This window comes from Mytilus edulis, unplaced genomic scaffold, assembly GCF_963676685.1.
Source record: "Mytilus edulis unplaced genomic scaffold, xbMytEdul2.2 SCAFFOLD_2322, whole genome shotgun sequence".
Taxonomy (NCBI): domain Eukaryota; kingdom Metazoa; phylum Mollusca; class Bivalvia; order Mytilida; family Mytilidae; genus Mytilus; species Mytilus edulis.
In genome coordinates, this window is record NW_027267600.1 from 1 (window position 1) to 8,350 (window position 8,350).

At 32.1% G+C, this 8,350-nt stretch overlaps 1 long non-coding RNA gene across 1 annotated transcript; it reads right to left on the reverse strand.

Moving 5' to 3' along the window:
• Nucleotides 1-4,976: 4,976 nt before the first annotated feature.
• Nucleotides 4,977-7,989, reverse strand: LOC139505669 (uncharacterized). The gene is made up of 3 exons (XR_011659814.1): nt 7,887-7,989; nt 5,717-5,804; nt 4,977-5,089 (listed from the first exon to the last, which is right to left on the reverse strand). It is a non-coding gene; the product is annotated as an uncharacterized lncRNA (long non-coding RNA).
• Between the last annotated feature and the right edge of the window lie 361 nt (nt 7,990-8,350).

The window sequence follows — 8,350 nt, forward strand, 5'->3', positions numbered from 1 at the left end:
GGTGATATCGGTTTTTTTCTAAACAAATATTCTGATCCCTATTTTGATGAGAAAAAAAATATTGTGGTTATAAAAAAACATATTCTGAAACCAAATTTCCCCAAAACACTAGACTATTGTGTTAAATTTGAAAAAAAATGACCCAGAAAAAACAACAACCTTCAATTTACCCTCCATTGAAGTTAAATGGTTACTCTATTATAAAATTTGGCTTCGACGGGTTGATTGACAGAATAATAGTGTAACTTGCCATAAACTTTGGTATTAGAAAAGAATTCAGTGACGGATCCAGGGGTGGGGTTGGTGGGGGGGGGGGGGGGTGTCCGGAGTTAGACCCCACACTTTTTGGACGATCATTGCATTTGAATGGGGACATGTATAACGTAGTTGGAACCACACCCTTTTGTGCTGGGTTAGGAACCCCCTTTTGAAATGGCTGGATCCGCCCCTGGAATGTCCTTATATATTTTTGAATAAGTAATAAAAACCTAAACCTAAAGTACAGATCTGAATCATCTTGAATTTTAATTATCCAGTTTTCAATTTCTTTAATTGTTTTTCGTATATGTTTAAAGCACCGATCATAAAAACAAATTAGAGGAAGAACTAGAGGCTCTTAAGAGCCTGTGTCGCTCACCTTGGTCTATGTGCATATTAAACAAAGGACACAGATGGATTAATGACAAAATTGTGTTTTGGTGATGATGATATGTTTGTAGATCTTACTTTACTCAACATTCTTGCTTCTTACAATTATCTCTATTTATAATGAACTTGGCTCATTAGTTACATAGGAAAATTTTTTGTTAAATTTACAAAAATTTACAAAATTTATGAAAATTATTAAAAATTGACTATAAAGGGCAATAACTCCTTTTAAGGCGTCAACTGACCATTTTGGTCATGTTGACTTATTTGTGGATCTTACTTTGCTAAACATTATTGCTGTTTACAGTTTATCTCTACCTATAATATAATATTCAAGATAATAACAAAAACAGCAAAATTACCTTAAAAATACCAATTCAGGGGCAGCAACCCAACAACCGGTTGTCGGATTCATCTGAAAACTTCAGGGCAGATAGATCTTGACTTGCAAAACAATTTAATCCCATGTCTGAATTGCTCTTAATGCTTTGTTTCAGAGTTATTAGCGAAAATCTACATTTTACCCCTATGTTCTATTTTTAGCCGTGGAGGCCATCTTGGTTGGTTGGCTGGGTCACCGCACACATTTTTAAACTAAATATCTCAATGATGATTGTGGCCAAGTATGGTTAAGTTTGGCCAAGTAGTTTTAGAGAAGAAGATTTTTGTAAAAGATTACAAAAATTTACGAAAAATTGTAAAAAATTAATATAAAGAGCAATAATCCCTTAAGGGGTCAACTGACCATTTTGATCATGTTGAATTATTTGTAGATCTTACTTTGCTGAACATTATTGCTGTTTACAGTTTATCTCTATCTATAATGATAAACAAGATAATAGCCAAAAAAACGGCAAAATTTCCTTAAAATTGCCAATTCCGGGGCAGCAACCCAACAACCGGTTGTCCGATTCGTTTGAAAATTTCAGGGCAGATAGACCTTGACCTGATAAATAATTTCACTCTTTCAGATTTGCTCTAAATGCTTTGATTTCAGAGTAACAAGCCAAAATATACATTTTACCCCTATGTTCTATTTTTAGCCATGGTGACCATCTTGGATGGTTGGCCGGGTCACGCCACACATTTTTAAAATAGATTCCCCAATGATGATTGTGGGTCCGTGTAACACTTATTAATTCAAAATATTAAAAAAAATTTAAGATTTAGATTTTTGAAATTTTGATCAAAGTTTTAAAATATAAAAATTCCAAACATTAGTGAAAAATTTTGAAATTTTGAAATTTTGACCAAATAGTTAAAATTTCAAAATTCTAAATTAGCTTTTTATATTTGATAGTTTAGATATTTGATCAAACTTTAAAAGTACTAAACTTCACGTGCAATTTTGATTATTTCGCTTTTTGAAAGTTTGATTTTTTAAAAGGTGCGAATAGGGGGAACCTGTAAACTACGAAACGGAATAAAAGCAAAACGAAACGAATACTTTAGAAATATTTGATTTTACCGGCGTCCATCATTTAGGAGTAACAGTGAATTCTGATGAACTCGCATTTAGTCTAATAGTATGGTAGGGTTGAGTATGTATATATTTCTACTGAACTTTAAGCAATAAAATGGCTCAATACACGTGTATTATCTCAAATTTGATTTTAGTCTTTTTGATTTACATTTAATCCACTATTTCGGTTCTTTTTAAATTAATGGCCTTAGATTATATTAGCCAGAACTGAAAAGTAGATCCAGAAAGGCGCTTCGGACACATGCAATTTTTAACGTTTTGTTATCATTTTTTTTTTATCGATTCATCATTGCATGAAGATCATATACTAGTTTTGCCTTTTATAATTGATTAAAGTTAAAAGTATTGATACGGAAAGAAATGCTAAATGTATCGTGTCGCAATGAACGTTACATGCTATCCACGAACGTGGGAGGTTGTTGATATCTGTTTGCCAATATGACTATCCGCTATACACGCTGAATTTAAGATTTAGATCAAATATATGAAGCTTGAAGGTTGAATACATTTTTTACATTCATACCATATACTAATAAACGTAAACCAGAAAAATTAAGCCTGTATATTTACGTAATAGTTGCCGCTGTACAATAAGCGCTCACCTATCCATTTGTAGGTGTCGGCATTTTGAAATGGTTATTTGAAAACAATTTTAAAAAGTTGATTTCAACGATAAACATAGGATCAAGTTGAAGTGACCAATCGAAATGATCATCTGTTTTGGAATTGGAAATATAAATATTATCACTAAAGTGACACTATATTTGACCTTGATACCTCCACGAGTGGCTTCAATGATGTTACATTTTTCAGGTGCAGATCCATGAATTTGAAAATGTGGTCTGGGGCCTAGTTATATTAGAAAACGTTAGGACCGATGCTTGTTAAAAGGATATGCATTTATCATTTATGTAGCTCCGTTAGGGGTTGGTGGCCCCCTAAATCCGCTTCTGTTTTTAGATAGCGACCGTATTTGTTGTTTGTGCATTTTTAAGTTATCGTACGACAATCAACTTTGATTTTGGTCTCTTGTGGAGAGTTGAACACTGTGCGGGACAAATTTGCCATTCCGGTATCGGCAAATCTGACTTTGTCGGTTTACAAGATATCCAAAAAAAAATTTGCCCAGTGATAGATCATTGAAAAATTAAAAAAATGCCATATGTCCCAACTTGTCACTGTTGTCACTCTTGTCACTGCAGCTGATTAAAAGTACATTTCCCATGGGAAATTTGATAATTCCCATGGGAATATTAGAATTTCCCATGGGAACATTGAAAGTTCCCATGGGAAAAATTACTTTTCCCATGGGGAAGTTTAGAATTCCCATAGGAACTTTAAAGTTCCCATGGGAAAAGATGAATACAAAAAGTTCCCATGGGAATTAATTCTTCCCATGGGAACAAATTTTCTTCCCATGGGAACAATTTTTCTTCCCATGGGAACAATATTTCTTCCCATGGGAACAAATCTTCTTCCCATGGGAACAATTTTTCTTCCCATGGGAACAATTTGTATTCACATAGGAACAATTTTTCTTCCCATGGGAACATACTATATTACAATACAAACATTTTTTTCCATTTGAATTTTTTTCTTCATAAAAATTACAATTTGTTGCAAACACTGGATATATGAGAATAAAAGAGAATATACTTCTGCCTTAGCTGGATGGAAAGCTGTAGGGCATAACACATTTTTGGAACCTTGTAAAACATCTCAGAAAAGCAGATTTGTCTCCGGGACAAGTTTGCAATTCCGCTGAGTGCAAAAGTTGTTCACCTTAATTTTTGGAGTTAAGTCAAAATGAAGTTGATAACTTGGTTGGTATTGGTTCCCTGATATTTGTCCTAAAATTGTTTGGCTCTAGCACCACTGTTAAAAAAGTTATGCCCCTTTTTTCAACAATTTCCTTAGAGGAATAGTTGTTTTCCTCAAGGGAAATCAAATTTCCCTAAAGGAAAAAGATTTTTCCTCAAAGGGAAATTGTTTTTTCCTCAAGGGAAATTGTTTTTTCAAGGGAAAAAGATTTTCTTCAAGACAACAAATTTCCTCTAATGAAATCATTGTTCTTCAAATTTCCTCTAAAGAAATTTCTGAACATCAAATTTCCCTTATTTGTTCTTGTTAAACATTTCTTCGCTATACCATGTATACAAACAGTATGAATATAATTATTACAAGACTGTATAGTTGATGCAAATGATATTCAAAACTTTCATAAATGTTTGACTCAACATTTTAATGACATTGAAAATTGTAAAGTCTGACTGTTTAGATCTAGGTATTGTTCATACTTTTTATAAAATTTAACTATGATTTATAAAAAAAATTTGTAGCAAATGATTCTGTTTTCTTTGTAATTGTTTCAATGCAATACATTAATAAGCAACCAATTTGAATGTCATACCATTTGTGGTGTTCTAAAGAATTTGTTTATATATTTGCAGATTAAATAATAAAATATACACTTTTCGTGTTATTTTAAATTAAAATTTTCTTCTGTTTCAGCTTGTGTACAGTTTTCAATCCACTACGTAAGAATTCAGTGAATACATTATTCCATTCACTTTATAACATTTTCCTTCAATTCTAAGAGAAAACATTTTTGCAAATTGTTCTTCAATGATCTTCTTCCGTATATTTGATATGAGGGAGCGATATAAATGAGTGGATAAAACTGGTGTTCCTTTGTTCTGCATTCTCCTTTCTTTCGAATAATATATATAATATGTTGTTGCTTTTATGCAATAGTGTTTTTGTGTATCTATGATAGAACTCCATTTTGTTTATTGGCATTATCATGTGATAATGGTGAAATTTCCTGTTTCTTTTTTGCAGGAAAGCACACATTCCAGTTCAAATTAATCCAATTATGCACTTTGTAAATAAATTTCAACTTTAAGTTTCCTCTTCAGTAATGACCTATTGATCATGAAAACCAAGATGTCTGATCACCTATAAATACACAAAATAAACAAATAAAATGTTATAAATGGAAAGAGAAACAGCAATAAATGTTTTTCATATGTATCTTTCTTTATTAAAATTCATTAAGTAAACTTGAACCTTGCGAAAAATAATTAGCTGTGATGTAAGACTAGAAAGTATAAAACGCAAAATAAAGTAGTAGCGAAAAATTAGTTGATTTACATTAGTCCAGTCTGTGTTTGCAGGAAATTTACATCATAGGTTGCCATATTCCTATTGTGCCTGTCCAAAGTTCAGAGCCTGTAGTTTTTGTAAGTTTAGTCTGACACTAAAATTTAGTGGTTGTTGTTGTTGTTGTTTCATACCGGTTATATTTATTTTTTGTAATTTATTTTGTAATAAACTAGGCAATTAGTTTTACAGTTTGGACATGTTGGATTGTTTCAATTTTTCATCTTTGGGTCTTTTATAGCTGCCTTCTTTGACTATAGGGTATGGATTTTCTCATTATTGAAGGTCACAGGCCTACAATTGCTTTCTTAAAGCCATGATAGTTTTCATATTTAATATACCACATCTTTTAATTTTTATAGTAATCATGATTATCATCTTTCAAGTTCAACAACTTTAAAAAATAAATAAAAGTGGCCTTACCATTTAGGTTTAGTTTGCTTCTGCAAATTTTAAATTGCCTATCATTTCTGCTGTTTATAATTTCTCTGTATCTTCTATAGTTCTTGTCCTATACATAAAAGAGTAAAAGTTATTATTGAATGGCATCTTGCATCAATATTTTTTTTTGCTGTTTAATGTACATGATGTATATTAATGTGTGTTTAATAAGAAGAGTGCACACGCTGAAATGTCTTGCCTTCTTTTACTAATCATTGATAATATGTTGATAGTCCCAAGTATAAAGCTTTATCCCAACTGTCACATAAACTTAACATTAACCAAGATAAATAAATAAAGACTAATGAACCATGAGAATGAGGTCAATGTCAGATGAACCATGCCAGGCAGACATATACAGCTAACAAGGCTTCAATGCAACAATTATAGTTGACCTATTACTTATAGTTTAAGAAAAATAGACCAAATCACAAAAACACTGATCAATGAACCGTGAAAATGAAATCAAGGTCAAATAAAACCTGTGCCACTGACATATAGATCAAAAAATATTTCTATACACCAAATACAGTTGACCTATGGCTTAAAGTATTTAATAGATAAAGACCAAAACTCAAAAACTTAATTTTGACCACTGAACCATGAAAATGAGGTCAAGGTCAGATGACATCATCCCACTAGACATGTACACCTTACAATCATTTCATACAACAAATATAGTAGACCTATTGCATAAAGTATGAGAAAAACAGACCAAAACACAAAAACTTAACTATAACCACTGAACCATGAAAATTGTCATAAATAGCATAGACACCTCTTAGTTTTGAGAACAACATGCGTTAATTGTGCAAGTATAATCATTGATAAATCATGCACAAGATTGACTTTTTTTAAAAAGCCTATATATATTGAAATTTTCTGAAAATATTGGATGCATTTATTAATATGACCAATTTCAAGAAATGCGCAAAGATGTGAGATGATTTATATAATTGTAATTTCAGGAATTTACAGTAAAGGCTTTCATCCCCATTGCATTTTGCACTTTTCCCACGTCAGGTGCCAGAAGTTATGGCCTTTGTGACCTTTGTATGATTTTTATTTTAGTTTCTTTTTTAATATCAAAGAGTTTAATATGACGTCCATTATCACTCAACTAGTATACATTTTTGTTTAATGGCAAGCTAAAGCACGCCTCACAGGCAGGGATCCAGGAGGGTCTGAGGGTTGGACATGTTGGAACCCCCTTTCTACATTGTTCTTTATTGGACGATCAATGCATTTGAATTTTAAAATTAACACCATTCGAACGTAAATATATATCAAAATTAAGATGCTGCAATGTACAATCCCAGTAGAGCTGGGAAGATGGTATAAGTCATTCCAAAAGAAGAAAGGACATGCAATCTGTGTTTAACTGCAATTGGCAATGAATTCCATTATTTATTTGAATGCAATTCTTTATTAGTTAAAAAATATCAGAAATCAGCATATTTCAGAGTACTATGTGAAATATCAGAATGAAGCAAAAATGAAAGGACTAACTGTCATTGACAAATATTAACTTATTATTTAAAAATGTGTCTATATATATTCATTTCAAAGTTAACTAAAATATTATAATGTTAAAATATTATAATATAAAGTAATTTTCCATATATTTTATTTCTAAGTTATTGTTATTTTTTTTTAATTGTATGCGATTGTATTTTGTAATTTACCTCTTGTTTCACATGTCAATGTGACGGAGTGTTTTTCAAATAAAGCATATTGTATTGTATTGTATTGAATGGGGACATGTAGTTGGACACCCCCCCCCCCCATTTGTCTTTGGTTAGGGGCCCCTCCTCGGGTTGTGGGATTTTCTCGTTGCATTGAAGACCCATTGGTGCCCTTTGGCTGCTATCTGCTCTTTGGTCTTTTGATACATTCCCCATTTACATAATATTCGATTTTATATTCAGTTCTATTATAAATGTTAGACTTCTTGTTGATTTGGTTTCACATTTCGGCTTCGTCAGAGGAAAGCGTTCCAGAAATAAAATAGCCTTGCAAGACGTCATAATTATTTAGACTAGATTTTCACCACCATCAACATTGTAAAGCTTGTCTCACTGTGGAAGAAATGAGTCTGGCGCGTTTACAAAAATATAATTGTCTGTGCTGACAGGGGAGTGTGTGTGCATACCATTATTTAAATTTTCTAAACCTTCTTTTTCAATATTTTGTGCATTTCTTGGTAATATACTGTCAGACCTCGACTGCTGCTTTACAAAAACGATCAACTTACAAGTAATGTAGGGGAAGGAAACTAGCTAAAAATACCAAAAATAAGGCACAACTAATGGGGTCTCATTGGGGGTTCTGTTCACGGATCTCGCTTTATAGTTACTATTTATTTTTTTTAGATTCCCGCATCCCGCTTACACTATGTAAGTAAACAATTCTAATATTTTTGTAATTTCCTATGTCCCGCTAAACTTCTTTTCCAGTTTTCACGGCACAATAATTTGACCATTAGTGACACTAAGTACTGTGGTATTTTCAGTGGGTATTTTACCAATAAGGCCATATATTTCGGTGTGTAGAAATACCGCAAAGGAATTCTTAATGGCGCTGACTAAGAAGAAAGTTTTTGTATTAAGGACACCA